Here is a 16,423-nt window from a genome sequence, read left to right as displayed (position 1 = left end):
AAGAACCACTGATCCACTCCTATTCTCATTATAATTTTCGAAATGCATAATAATATGGCCTACCCATTCCATAATAACTGTTTCGTAATTTTCCAAATGCGGGTAGACCACTAGAATCTCGGTCTGTAAATAATGGTCATAAACTTCACTTTTACCATCATTTAAATAAAATACCTTTAAAACAATTGAAACCTTAATAGCCTCCCTACCCCCCCTCCCACAACAGACACTGGTTTTCTTACACTGCCCGAATTTTATCTACCTATTCATTGACAATATCTATAGGGTCAAATACAAAATTCCCCCCAAAAGCGAATTAAAGGGATCCCCAAAAGTTGCAGTGTAGACGACTATTGTATTTAATATTGAATTTGACCGCTGGAAGTCTGGAAATGTCGTAAATTGCGTATTGTCACCCCCTTGTATATTATCAACACCCCTTCCCCCGCTTTGTTCAACAATAGGGATATGGGAAGCCATTTCATTTGTTTGAACTGTGTTAATATAATCAGTGAGGGGAGGGCTCCCCGTTAATTCCCATGTAAAATCCTCTAAAAGTTGTAGTATGTTTGGATTTAGCATTGGTAAGTCCCCCTGCTCAACTTTGCTAGGTTCTACATTAAAATAATTACTTAATAAATCATCAATATTTGACGGTATTTCTAGAGAGTTATCATACCATTCGTTAATTGGTGAATTGTCATGAAACTCCATAGATGTATCTTCTTCTTCTGCAACTCATAAGGATGGCTACAAGGAATATGGAACGAATGCAATCTATAAAAGAAAATAGCTTATTTTCAAAGTATCTAAATCACCATTTTTTTAAAATTGGATTATTATTTACATGTTCTTAGTAGCATTTGTTTAATTCACTACTCTATATATTCTGAAAGCTCCACCTTAATATAAGATATTTACAATCTAAAACATTACTTAATATGTTTTGATTTTTTTCAAACAATCCCCCCCCCCCCAAAAAAAAAAATTCATATTAATACTCTTTATCTGCTTTGGAAAAAAACCGGTGTCTTTACTTGAATTGAAATGGATAGCCTAACTTATTCCGATCATCTCCCGAAAATAGCTTATTTTCGATGTGTATAAACCAACCTCCTTTGACCTTAGAATTACATTCGTTAATACAATTCTGTTATTTTCAGGATTTTCTGGAACTTATGATAAAATGGGAATGGTTAAGTCTCGCATCTCTTATTGAATGTCCCAAAATCTTGGCAAATTGTAATTGTAAGTTGTCAACAATATTACGCAAATTAGAATCCACATGTGTAAATGATAAATGATATAATTTCTGTCCTTCAAATTGAGTTGGTAGAAAAAATCTTTAGCGAAAAAATATCTTTTAATATCTCTGACACACTTTTAAAGTGTTGAAAAATGGCGAAAAAATGCCTAAAAAAGTTGGAAGAAATAGGTAGATATTTCTATAACCGGGTAGAAACAAGAGGTAAAAATGCTTATATTTCCAAATTCCGTCTGCACTTGGGTGCCATAGTCCTGGTAGCGCGTGTTGGAGGGCAACCGCATGATCTTGTGTAGGCGGGGTAGGTCCTGAGACCTTTGACAAAGTATGATGAGGGGGTGACGGGTCGGCTACTTCATGATCTGACATAAGTGTGGCTGTGGCTTTGTAAGCAGCCATCCACTCTCTTTTTAGTTTTTGGCCAGGTTTTATTGGTGCCTGCGCAGATGAAACTTGGGCAGGTAGCGCAGAGCTGGAGGGCCTCGGCCAGCGGCCATATCGGACAACTGTCGCCTTCGTAGGGGTTTATCTTGGACCTTAGCTCTCTTACTAGGAGGAGGAGGAGAGCATTTGTCGGAATCATCCTTAAAAAAGAAGAAAAATTTAGTATAAAAAACGATTCCCCTTTTTACAGAAGAAATATTAGTACCCCCACTCCAAACCAGAATTTATTGTCAGGCATAATTTTGTCTATAAAGCATTTGTCTCAAAGAAGCCCCTGCCCCCTTTTCAGTAAAGCAAAAAGTAAAAATTTGCGACAGTTAGAAATGCTCCTATTTTTAAAATTTAGAGAAAAAATTAAATCCACAACTTGTGATAAATTTAAATCTTAAAATGGCCCTATCACCTGAAACCGTTTCCACTGACTGATAGCCATGCCGTCTACAATGCTTCATATGATTCCGTAATTTTAAATCACTATGAAATCTAGACAGGCATGTCGGACAGTAGAAACATACCCCCTTATTCTTTTTACCCTCCCCCAGAACTCTACTGATGTCTGTAATAGGGTTGAATAGCCGACAGTCGAAAAATACCCCCTTATTCTTTTTACCCTCCCCCAGAACTCTACTGATGTCTGTAATTGGGTTGAATAGCATAGAAAGCATAGAAAGCTGACATGAGGAAAGCATACATGAAACCTTTTTGACCTGTTTCAAAACAGATTCGCTGAACGCCTTTGCAACCCTCTAAATCTGGATTATATTTTAAAACTGTATCCCTCTCACCACCACCCCCTCTTAAAATAAAATCTTTTTTAAATTTACAAATATTTACGCTTAAATTTTCAATAAAAAGAACCACTGATCCGCTCCCATTCTCGTTATAATTTTCGAGATGCATAATAATATGGCCTATCCCTTGCATTAAAAACTGTTTCATATTTTTCCAAATGCGGGTAGACCACTAGCATCTCGGTATTTACATAATGATAATAAACTTCACTTTTACCCTCATTTAAATAAAATACCTTTAAAACAATTGAAACCTTAATAGCATCCCTACCCCCCTCCCACAACTGAATCTGGTTTTCTAACAATGCACGAATTTTATCTACATATTCATTGACAATATCTATAGGGTCAAATATAAAATTCCCCCCATAAGTGATTTAAAGGGATCCCCAAAAGTTGCAGTGTAGACGACTATTGTGTTTAATATTGAATTTGACCGCTGGAAGTCTGGAAATGTCGTAAATTGCGTATTGTCACCCCCTTGTATATTATCAACACCCCGTCCCCCGCTTTGTTCAACAGTAGGGATATGGGAAGCCATTTCATTTGTTTGAACTTTGTTAATATAATCAGTGAGGGAAGGGCTCCCCGTTAATTCCCATTTAAAATCCTCTAAAAGTTGTAGTATGTTTGGATTTAGCATTGGTAAGTCCCCCTGCTCAACTGTGCTAGGTTCTACATTAAAATAATTACTTAATAAATCATCAATATTTGACGGTATTTCTAGAGAGTTATCATACCATTCGTTAATTGGTGACTTGTCGCGAAACTCCATAGATGCATCTTCTTCTTCTCCAAATGATGAGGACGGCGACAAGGAATATGGAACCAATGCAATCTATAAAAGAAAATAGCTTATTTTCAAAGTGTCTAAATCACCCTATTTTTAAAATTGGATTATTATTTACATTTGCTTAGTAGCATTTGTTTAATTCACTACTTTATATATTCTGAAAGCTCCACCTTAATATAAGATATTTACAATCTAAAACATGACTTAGTAGGTTTTGATTTTTTTCAAACAATCCCCCCCCCCCCAAAAAAAAAATTTCATATTAATACTCTTTATCTGCTTTGGAAAAAAAATGGTGTCTTTACTCGAATTGAAATGGATAGCCTAACTTATTCAGATTATCTCCCAAAAATAGCTTATTTTCAATGTGTATAAACCAACCTCCTTTGACCTTAGAATTACATTCGTTAATACAAGTCTGATATTTTCAAGATTTTCTGGAACTTACGATAAAATGGGGATCGTTATGTTTCGTATCTCTAATTAAATGTCCCAAAATCTTGGCAAGTTGTAATTGAAAGTTGTCAACAATATTACGCAAATTAGAATCTATATGTGTAAATGATAAAGATATAATTTCTGTCCGTCAAATTGAGTTGGGTGCAAAAATCTTTAGCGAAAAAATATCTTTTAATATCTCTTACACATTTTTACAGTGTTGAAAAATGGCGAAAAGAAAGGCCTAAAAAAGTTGGAAGAAACAGGTAGATATTTTTATAACCGGGTAGAAAGTAGAGGTAAAAATGCGTACATTTCCAAATTCTGGCTGGACTTGGATTCCGGATGGTCCTGGTAGTGCGTGTTGGAGGGCAACCCCATGATCTTGTGTAGGCGAGGCAGGTCCTGAGACCCTCGACAAAGTATGATAAGGGGGTGACGGGCCGGTTATCTCATGATCTGACATAGGTGTGGCTGCGGCTTTGTAAGCAGCCATCCACTCTCTTTTTAGTTTTTGGCCAGGCAGTATTGGTGCCTGCGCAGATGAAACTTGGGCAGGCAGCGCAGAGCTGGAGGGCCTCAGCCAGCGGCCATATCGGACAACTGTCGCCTTCGTAGGGTTTTATCTTGGACTCTAGCTCTCTTTCTGGGAGGAGGAGACGGGCATTTCCCGAAATCATCCTTAAAAAGAAGAAAAACTTAGCATAAAATATTGATTAGAGAAGAAAACAAGAATTTATTGTCAGGCATAATTTTGTCGAGAAAGCAGTTGTCTCAAAGAAACCCCTCCCCCTTTTCACCAAAGCAAAAAGTAAAAATCTGCGACAGTTAGAAATGCTATTTTTAACATTTAGAGAAAAAATGAAATCCACAACTTGTGATAAATTTAAATCTTAAAATGGCCCTATCACCTGAAACCGTTTCCACTGACTGATAGCCATGCCGTCTACAATGCTTCATATGATTCCGTAATTTTAAATAGCTCTGAAACCTAGAAAAGCATGTTGGACAGTAGAAACAGACCCCCATATTCTTTTTACCCTCCCCCAGAACTCTCCTGCTGTCTGTAATAGGGTTGAATAGCCAACAGTAGAAAAATACCCCCTTATTCTTTTTACCCTCCCCCAGAACTCTACTGATGTCTGTAATTGGGTTGAATAGCATAGAAAGCATAGAAAGCTGACATGAGGAAAGCATACATGAAACCTTTTTGACCTGTTTCAAAACAGATTCGTTGAACGCCTTTGCAACCCTCTAAATCTGGAGTATATTTTAAAACTGTATCCCTCTCACCACCACCCCCTCTTAAAATAAAATCTTTTTTTAATTTACAAATATTTACGCTTAAATTTTCAATAAAAAGAACCACTGATCCGCTCCCATTCTCGTTATAATTTTCGAGATGCATAATAATATGGCCTATCCCTTGCATGAAAACTGTTTCGTAATTTTCCAAATGCGGGTAGACCACTAGAATCTCGTTATGTACATAATGATAATAAACTTCACTTTTGCCCTCATTTAAATAAAATACCTTTAAAACAATTGAAACCTTAATAGCGTCCCTACCCCCCTCCCACAAACTGAATCTGGTTTTCCAACAATGCACGAATATTATCTACATATTCATTGACAATATCTATAGGGTCAAATACAAAATTCCCCCCCATAAGTGAATTAAAGGGATACCCAAAAGTTGCAGTGTAAACGACTATTGTATTTAATATTGAATTTGACCGCTGGAAGTCTGGAAGTGTCGTAAATTGCGCATTGTCACCCTCTTGTATATTATCACCACCCCTCCCCCGCTTTGTTCAACAATATGGTTGTGGGAAGCCATTTCATTTGTTTGAACTTTGTTAATGTAATCAGTGAGGGGAGGGCTCCCCGTTAATTCCCATGTAAAATCCTCTAAAAGTTGTAGTATGTTTGGATTTAGCATTGGTAAGTCCCCCTGCTCAACTGTGCTAGGTTCTACATTAAAATAATTACTTAATAAATCATCAATATTTGACGGTATTTCTAGAGAGTTATCATACCATTCGTTAATTGGTGAATTGTTGCAAAACGCCATTGATGCGTCTTCTTTTTTTCCAACTGATGAGGACGGATAGAAGGAATATGGAACCAATGCAATCTATAAAAGAAAATAACTTATTTTCAAAGTATCTAAATCACCATTTTTTTAAAATTGGATTAGCATTTACATGTTCTTAGTAGCATTTGCTTAATTCACTACTTTATATATTCTGAAAGTTCCACCTTAATATAAGATATTTACAATCTCAAACATGACATAGTAGGTTTTGATTTTGTTCAAACAATCCCCCCCCCAAAAAAAATTTCATTTTAATACTCCTTATCTGCTTTGGAAAAAAAATGGTGTCTTTACTCGAATTGAAATGGATAGCCTAACTTATTCAGATTATCTCCCAAAAATAGCTTATTTTCAATGTGTATAAACCAACCTCCTTTGAACTTAGAATTACATTCGTTAATACAAGTCTGTTATTTTCAAGATTTTCTGGAACATGCGATAAAATGGGGACCGTTATGTTTCGTATCTCTAATTAAATGTCCCAAAATCTTGGCAAGTTGTAATTGAAAGTTGTCAACAATATTACACAAATTAGAATCTATATGTGTAAATGATAAAGATATAATTTCTGTCCGTCAAATTGAGTTGGGTGCAAAAATCTTTAGCGAAAAAATATCTTATAATATCTCTTAAACACTTTTACAGTGTTGAAAAATGGCGAAAAGGCATGCCTAAAAAAGTTGGAAGAAATAGGTAGATATTTCTATAACCAGGTAGAAACTAGAGGTAAAAATGCTTACATTTCCAAATTCCGGCTGCACATGGGTGCCAGATGGTCCTGGTAGCGCGTGTTGGAGGGCAACCCCATGATCTTGTGTAGGCGAGGCAGGTCCTGAGACCCTCGACAAAGTATGATAAGGGGGTGACGGGCCGGTTATCTCATGATCTGACATAGGTGTGGCTGCGGCTTTGTAAGCAGCCATCCACTCTCTTTTTTGTTTTTGGCCAGGTATTATTGGTGCCTGCGCAGATGAAACTTGGGCAGGTAGCGCAGAGCTGGAGGGCCTCGGCCAGCGGCCATATCGGACAACTGTCGCCTTCGTAGGGTTTTATCTTGGACCCTAGCTCTCTTGCTGGGAGGTGGCGGCGGGCATTTGTCGGAATTATCCTTAAAAAAGAAGAACACTTCAGTATCAAATAACGACTCCCTTCTTACATAAGAAACATTAGTACCCCCACTACTAACCAGAATTTATTGTCAGGCATAATTTTGTCTATAAAGCATTTGTCTCAAAGAAACCCCTCTCCCCCTTTTCAGTAAAGCAAAAAGTAAAAATCTGCGACAGTTAGAAATCCTATTTTTAACATTTAGAGAAAAAATGAAATCCACAACTTGTGATAAATTTAAATCTTAAAATGGCCCTATCACCTGAAACCGTTTCCACTGACTGATAGCCATGCCGTCTACAATGCTTCATATGATTCCGTAATTTTAAATAGCTCTGAAATCTAGACAGGCATGTCGGACAGTAGAAACATACCCCCTTATTCTTTTTACCCTCCCCCAGAACTCTACTGATGTCTGTAATAGGGTTGAATAGCCAACAGTAGAAAAATACCCCCTTATTCTTTTTACCCTCCCCCAGAACTCTACTGATGTCTGTAATTGGGTTGAATAGCATAGAAAGCATAGAAAGCTGACATGAGGAAAGCATACATGAAACCTTTTTGACCTGTTTCAAAACAGATTCGCTGAACGCCTTTGCAACCCTCTAAATCTGGATTATATTTTAAAACTGTATCCCTCTCACCACCACCCCCTCTTAAAATAAAATCTTTTTTAAATTTATAAATATTTACGCTTAAATTTTCAATAAAAAGAACCACTGATCCGCTCCCATTCTCGTTATAATTTTCGAGATGCATAATAATATGGCCTATCCCTTGCATGAAAACTGTTTCATATTTTTCCAAATGCGGGTAGACCACTAGCATCTTGGTATGTACATAATGATAATAAACTTCACTTTTACCCTCATTTAAATAAAATACCTTTAAAACAATTGAAACCTTAATAGCGTCCCTACCCCCCCGCCCACAAACTGAATCTGGTTTCCCAACAATGCACGAATTTTATCTACATATTCATTGACAATATCTATAGGGTCAAATACAAAATTCCCCCCCCTAAGTGAATTAAAGGGATCCCCAAAAGTTGCAGTGTAGACGACTATTGTATTTAATATTGAATTTGACCGCTGGAAGTCTGGAAATGTCGTAAATTGCTTATTGTCACCCCCTTGTATATTATCAACACCCCTTCCCCCGCTTTGTTCAACAATAGGGATATGGGAAGCCATTTCATTTGTTTGAACTTTGTTAATGTAATCAGTGAGGGGAGGGCTCCCCGTTAATTCCCATTTAAAATCCTCTAAAAGTTGTAGTATGTTTGGATTTAGCATTGGTAAGTCCCCCTGCTCAACTGTGCTAGGTTCTACATTAAAATAATTACTTAATAAATCATCAATATTTGACGGTATTTCTAGAGAGTTATCATACCATTCGTTAATTGGTGACTTGTTGAAGAACGCTATAAATGCGTCTTCTTTTTTTCCAACTGATGAGGACGGATACAAAGAATATGGAACGAATGCAATCTATAAAAGAAAATAACTTATTTTCCAAGTGTCGAAATCACCCTATTTTTAAAATTGGAGTAGCATTAAAAAACATGTGCATAGTAGCATTTGGTTTGCTTCATCGATATCCTTTAATCTCAAACATATCATAAGGTTTTTAAAATTGGACACAGGATTTTATAGGTTTTGATTTTGTTCAGACAATTCCCCCCCCAAAAAAATTTCATATTAATACTCTTTATCTGCTTTGGAAAAAAAATGGTGTCTTTACTTGATTTGAAATGGATAGCCTAACTTATTCAGATTATCTCCCGAAAATAGCTTATTTTCAATGTGTATAAACCAACCTCCTTGGACCTTAGAATTGCAATCGTTAATACAATTCTGATATTTTCAGGATTTTCTGGAATTTATGATAAAATGGGGATCGTTAAGTCTCGCATCTCTTATTGATTGTCCCAAAGTCTCGGCAAGCTGTAATTGAAAGTTTTCAACAATATTACGCAAATTAGAATCCATATGTGTAAATGATAAAGATATAATTTCTGTCCGTCAAATTGAGTTGGGTGCAAAAATCTTTAGCGAAAAAATATCTTTTAATATCTCTTACACACTTTTAAAGTGTTGAAAAATGGCGAAAAGAAATGCCTAAAAAAGTTGGAAGAAATAGGTAGATATTTCTATAACCGGGTAGAAACTAGAGGTAAAAATGATTAAATTTCAGAATTCTGGCTGCACTTGGATTCCAGATGGTCCTGGTAGTGCGTGTTGGACGGCAACCCCATGATCTTGTGTAGGCGAGGCAGGTCCTGAGACCCTCGACAAAGTATGATAAGGAGGTGACGGGCCGGTTATCTCATGATCTGACATATGTGTGGCTGCGGCTTTGTAAGCAGCCATCCACTCTCTTTTTGGTTTTTGGCCAGGTATTATTGGTGCCTGCGCAGATGAAATTTGGGCAGGCAGCGCAGAGCTGGAGGGCCTTGGCGAGCGGCCATATCGGACAACTGTCGCCTTCGTAGGGTTTTTATCTTGGACCCTAGCTCTTTCACTGGGAGGCGGCGGCGGGCATTTGTCGGAATCATCCTTAAAAAAGAAGGAAAATTTAGTATAAAATATCGACTTCTTTTTACAGAAGAAACATTAGTACCTCCGCTACTAACCAGAATTTATTGTCAGGCATAATTTTGTCTAGAAAGCATTTGTCTTAAAGAAACCCCTCTCCCCCTTTTCAGTAAAGCAAAAAGTAAAAATTTGCGACAGTTAGATATCCTATTTTTAACATTTAGAGAAAAAATGAAATCCGCAACTTGTTATAAATAAACCCGAAAAGCATAGAAATCATATTTTTGCCATTTCGAGAAAAAATTAAATACACCCCGTTTTAAAAATAAACCCGAAAAGCATAGAAATCATATTTTTGCCATTTAGAGAAAAAATTAAATACACCCCGTGCTGGAAATAAACCCAAAAAGCATAAAAATCATATTTTTGCCATTTAGAGAAAAAATAAATACACCCCGTGTTGAAAATAAACCCAAAAAGCATAGAAATCATATATTTCCCTTTAGAGAAAAAATTAAATACACCCCGTGTTGAAAATAAACCCGAAAAGCATAGAAATCATATTTTTGCCATTTAGAGAAAAAATTAAATACACCCCGTGTTGGAAATAAACCCAAAAAGCATAGAAATCATATTTTTGCCATTTAGAGAAAAAATTAAATACACCCCGTGTTGAAAATAAACCCGAAAAGCATAGAAATAATATTTTTGCCCTTTAGAGAAAAAATTAAATACACCCCTTGTTGGAAATAAACCCAAAATGCATAGAAATCATATTTTTGCCATTTAGAGAAAAACTTAAATACACCCCGTATTGGAAATAAACCCGAAAAGCATAGAAATCCTATTCTTACCATTTAGAAAAAAATTAAAAAAAACTATCATTATTATTTATGGCCAACAGCTGCATCAAACCCAATACAATGATTTAAAATCTAGATCTCAAAATAGTCACCCATAAATATGGTATAATTAAAAGCTAGCCAAACACTAAACTTCAGGGTTATATATATATAAATATATATATATATATATATATATATATATATATATATATATATATATATATATATATATATATATATATATATATATATATATATATATATATATATATATATATATATATATATATATATATATATATATATATATATATATATATATATATATATATATATATTTGGACTTCAAACTGTCCAAATAATTTACCCCCCCCCCTTATGTGCATATACATAGCCCAAATTATATATATCCCATCTATTCTGTCCCTTTTCTTTGTCTTGTCCAATGCTAAGATGAAAGAAACTAACGAAGAAACCGGTTTGTTCTTGAGTTTTACACAGCGTCAACTTGAGTAAGTGGCGCAAAATACACAAGTACTAAAATTCTTTCCTCCTACGGAAATAAAAAAAAATGAATCTGAAATAAAATTCTCAAATTTGGAAAGCCTTAATTTACACGGGGGGGGGATTTTCCAAGGCTGGGGGGTATTTACCGGGGGTATTTTTCAAACCGTATATTTTTCCGGGAGGTATTTTCTGGGGGAGTATTTTCGGCGGGGGGAGGGGGTATTTTCTGTGGGGGGATATTTTCCGGAAGGTATTTTCCGGGGGTATTTTACGGGGGGGGGGGGGTAATCGCCTGAGGGGGGGGGGTAAAAGCCGGCCACCGGCGTTGAAATCCTATATTCTACTTCATTTTTACTGGTTGGGAGAACTAAGCTAGTTTTAACTAAGCTATTTTCCAGAAGTCCCGAATTTCCGGGCACTTCTTATTCGAGTTATCAAATGAAAATTATCTTTATTGTTTACCCCGCCTCCGTGCATATTTTCGTATAAAAATTGCAAGACGCGAAGAAAGATCAATCAATACTAGAAGCACGAATCAAGTATTTTTATCAAAATCTTTTTTTCGTTATTCTCTGTTTGATATTTTCTTTAAAAGTTATAAATATTGTGAAAGCCAAACTGAAAAGCCACACTAGACCACGAAAGCCCTGGTACACCAATCGGATATTACAGGTTAAATCCCTAATGGTTACCAATATTGGCAATGTAGCATGTGTACCAACGTACTAACGTAACATTGCATGTGGCAAAGAAAAATCTCTTGCGAATCTCCTATTTAAAAGTGATTTTTTTCCACATTGTATGTATGTATGTATGTATGCATGTATCAGTGACGTATTTTTTTTCCACGAAATTGAGTCTTATGCTACCTTTATCTTTGTTAATATAGTTCTATTATTATTAGGCATTACCCTACTTTTTAATTATCAAATAGTTCGTGGTAACGAATTGTAAGTAAGGAGCGACGCGGCTCAAGAGCTATCGAAATTGTAAAAAACGGAATTTTGATATTAATAGATATATAAAAGGAATCGGATTATTATTCTGAATCTAAATAATAAGATAAATGTTGATAATCATTAAGTATAATGTTCAGAAAAAATCAGCATAATGATATTATGCTCATAATCATTAAGCTTATTTGTATCCACCAAAGAGTACGAGCCTGGGGAAATTTGCTGGATTTTTGAAATTAGGGAAAACAACCCTAAAATTCAAGAAACCTTAATGGAAATCATACCATCAGATTCATCGAATCAGAGAACCATACTGTAGACGTTTCAAGCTCCCATCTTCAAAACCGTGGAAATTTTGCATTTTGTGCCAAGAGAAATATCACGGATACGTGTTTATTGGCTTTTTTCAAACATTTCATGGTAACGAAGTATATAGTAAGAGCGACTCGTCTCTATAGTAACGAAACTTTAAAAAGCGGAATTTTGATACCAATAGTTGCATCAAAAGAATCAGATTTTTACGCTGATTATAAATATATAAGTCTCATCAAGTTTAATATTACCCATCAAAAGTTACGAGCCTGAGAAAATTTGCTTTAGTACTTTCAAAAGAGCTATCTATTCTAATTAACCGGCATTTGTGATTCAGGGGTTTGTGATTCGAACAAAATTCGAACTTAAGCGTACAGAGCAAGGTATTGACTAGGGGAGCGAACCCCCTAACATACGTAATAAAATATAAGAATATAGAAGGTCGTTACGTAAGTTAATTCGTAAGTTACGTCAGATCAAAATTTCGAGAAAGCCATTTAGCAAAAAACAGTAAAATTAATATGCAAATTTCGTTTACATTATTCATGTACGATGAGCCAAAATCAAAGCTTCATTAATTCAAAAACATTTCTTGGTCTTGGTCTCTTGGTGCATGGGGTTTATTTCCAACACGGGGTGTATTTCTTTACTGAAAAGGGGGAGAGGGATTTCTTTGACACAAATGCTTTCTAGACAAAAATATGCCTGACAATAAATTCTGGTTAGTAGCGGGGGTACTAATTTTTCTTCTGTAAAAAGGGGAGTCGATATTTTATACTAAATTTTTCTTTTTTTTAACGATGATTCCGACAAATACCCGCCGCCGCCTCCCAGTAAGAGAGCTAGGATCCAAGATAAAACCCCCGTGAAGGCGACAGTTGTCCAATATGGCCGCTGGCCGAGGACCTCCAGCTCTGCGCTGCCTGCCCAAGTTTCATCTGCGCAGGCACCAATACATCCTGGCAAAAAAACAAAAATAGAGCTGGATGGCTACTTACAATGCCGCAGCCACACCTACGTCAGATCATGAGATAACCGGCCCGTCACCCCCTTATCATACTTTGTCGAGGGTCTCAGGACCTGCCTCGCCTATACAAGATCATGAGGTTGCCCTCCAACACGCACTCCCAGGACCGTCCGGCATCCAAGTCCAGCCAGAATTTGGAAATGTAAGCATTTTACCTCTAGTTTCTACCCGGTTATAGAAATATCTACCCATTTCTTCCAACTTTTTTTGTGCCTTTCTTTTCGCCATTTTTCAACACTGTAAAAGTGTATCAGAGATATTAAAAGATATTTTTTCACTAAAAATTTTTCTCCCAACTCAATTTGAAGGACATAGATTATATCTTTATCCTTTACACATGTGGATTCAAATTTGCGTAATATTGTTGACAACTTTCAATTAAAACTTGCCAAGATTTTGGGACATTCAATAAGAGATGCGAGACTTTACGGTCCCCATTTTATCGCATGTTCCAGAAAATCTTGAAAGTAACAGACTTGCATTAACGAATGTAATTCTAAAGTCAAAGGAGGTTGGTTTTTGCACATTGAAAATAAGCTATTTTCAGGAGATGATCTGAATGAGTTAGGCTATCCATTTCAAACCAAGTAAAGACCCCGTTTTTTTTTGCAAAGCAGATAAGGAGTATAAATATGAATTTTTTTTTTTTGGGGGGGGGTGGCTGTGTGAACAAAATCAAAACCTACTAAGTCATGTTTTAGATTGTAAATATTTTTGGGAGATGATCTGAATGAGTTAGGCTATCCATTTCAAACCAAGTAAAGACACCGTTTTTTTTTGCAAAGCATATAAGGAGTATAAATATGAATTTTTTTTTTTGGGGGGGGGGGTTGTTTGAACAAAATCAAAACCTACTAAGTCATGTTTTAGATTGTAAATATCTTATATTAAGGTGGAAAGAATGGTATGATAACTCTCTAGAAATACCGTCATATATTGATGATTTTTTAAGTAATTATTTTAATGTAGAACCTAGCACAGTTGAGCAGGAGGACTTGCCAGTGCTAAGTCCAAACACGCTACAACTCTTAGAGGATTTTACATGGGAAATAATGGGGAACCCTCCCCCCACTTATTACACGAACACAGTTCAAAACAATTGAAATGGCTTCCCATAGCCCTATTGTTGAACAAAGCAGGGGAGGGGGTGGTGATAATATACAAGGGGGTGACAATACGCAATTTACGACATTTCTAGACTTCCAGCGGTCAAATTCAATATTAAATACAATAGTCGTCTACACTGCAACTTTTGGGGATCTCTTTAATTCACTTATTGGGGGGGAATTTTTATTTGACCCTATAGAAATTGTCCATGAATATGTAGATAAAATTCGTGCACTGTTAGAAAACCAGATTCAGTTGTGAGGGGGGGGGTAGGGATGCTATTAAGGTTTCAATTGTTTTAAAGGTATTTTATTTAAATGAGGGTAAAAGTTTATTATCATTATGTACATACTGAGATGCTAGTGGTTTACCCGCATTTGGAAAATTACGAAACAGTTTTTCACGGAATGGGTAGGCCAAATTATTATGGATCTCGAAAATTATGATGAGAATGGGAGTGGATCAGTGGTTCTTTTTGTTGAAAATTTAAGCGTAATAATTTGTAAATTTAAAAAAGATTTTATTTAAGGAGGGGTTTGTGGTAAGAGGGATACAGTTTTAAAATATAATCCAGATTTAGAGGGTTGCAAAGGCGTTCAGCGAATCTGTTTTGAAACAGGTCAAAAATGTTTCATGTACGCTTTCCTCATGTCAGCTTTCCGACCTTTGAAAGATGAAGTCACAAAGAAAAATTTAGAATATTGGGCTGTACATGGGAAGGTGGGGTCCGATTTTCCCCTTGTAGATTTCACTTGTTTAGAGGGAAAATTCCCAATAACGCTCAGGAAAATCCCCAATAACAATCAACGCTCCATTGATATTTTTGAAAGGGTCAATGCCCATTTAAATATCGGCGTTACTGTTGTCCAGTATGAAACTGAATTTCAAGATGGAGCACGGACTAATAAAAATGGGGTATTGTTCCCAGTAAGGGGCCCGTCAATTGAATTGGTGAAGCCCTGAGTTTGGTTGTTGGACACACCACCTAGTGAACCTAATGCAATTGGCCATTTCAACCCTATTACAGACATCAGTAGAGTTCTGGGGGAGGGTAAAAAGAATAAGGGGGTATGTTTCTACTGTCCGACATGCCTGTCTAGATTTCATAGTGATTTAAAATTACGGAATCATATGAAGTATTGTAGACGGCATGGCTATCAGTCAGTGGAAACGGTTTCAGGTGATAGGGCCATTTTAAGATTAAAAAAATTTCCAAAATACCCTCCTCCAAAGCAATAAAATCTCTTTGGGCTGTGAATTAAAGCTAGTGGATATGAACGATCTTCGATTTCGGAGTTGAATCAAAGAACTTAGAGCCATTGCGGTCTCCTATGCCCACGCACAAAGAGATAACTCTAACATTATGCAGTTGTTAGAAATAGTCGAAGCATTGGATGAGGACGAGTGCATGATCACGGCACTGACCAAATTAATTGACACTACAAATGGAGCTATTTCTCGTTTGAGAAATACCCATTACCCGATGTTGTTGTCTGCAGAGGATCGTCTAGCGATAAAAAAACAAAAAATATGCTGGGTTTGTAAGGGGGAGTTTTAGGAGGGGGCTAAGGGGAAGGGAACTAGGGGGAAAAGAGGCGTGAAGGGGAAAGTCAGAGACCACAGCCACTTATGGCAGCCATGCAGTGTGAATGTAAGCCAGCAGTTTTTTATACCGGTTTTCATTCACAACGCAAATTACGATTTAAAATTTATTTTACCGGCTATGGCACGTATGCACAGGGAGGGAAGGGGAGTAGATAGTTCATGGGTAAACAATTCATTTACCTATAATATAATCCCCAAATCAGCCGAGAAGTTGGTGCTTCTCGACTTGAAACGGCAGGTAGTTAATAACGGGCATACGTGTTGAAGTAAAATCAGGTTTTTAGATTCTTTTAGTTTTTTCCCCAAGGCATTGAGTTAATTGATTCAAGTGCAGAAAAGTGACAATTTTTATTGTTTTCCTTTGCTTAAACAGCACTTTCCAGACAGTGAAATGTATGACCTATTGACCTTTAAAGGTGTATTTGCATACGACTATTACTGTTCTGGTGCTCGGTTAAGCGAGGAGAAACTACCTCCAATAGAAGCTTTCTTTAATTCACTCACCAACAGTAAATGCACTGCCGAGGAATACGAATTTGCCAAGAGGGTCTGGGCAAGGGTTAATTGTAAAAATGGGTGGAATTATTGTAGA

Source organism: Artemia sp. Qi Xiang Cuo, chromosome 1, assembly GCF_049724085.1.
Source record: "Artemia sp. Qi Xiang Cuo chromosome 1, ASM4972408v1, whole genome shotgun sequence".
NCBI lineage: Eukaryota > Metazoa > Arthropoda > Branchiopoda > Anostraca > Artemiidae > Artemia > Artemia sp. Qi Xiang Cuo.
The sequence above is the reverse complement of the archived record's forward strand: the minus strand, read 5'-3'. Positions refer to the sequence as shown.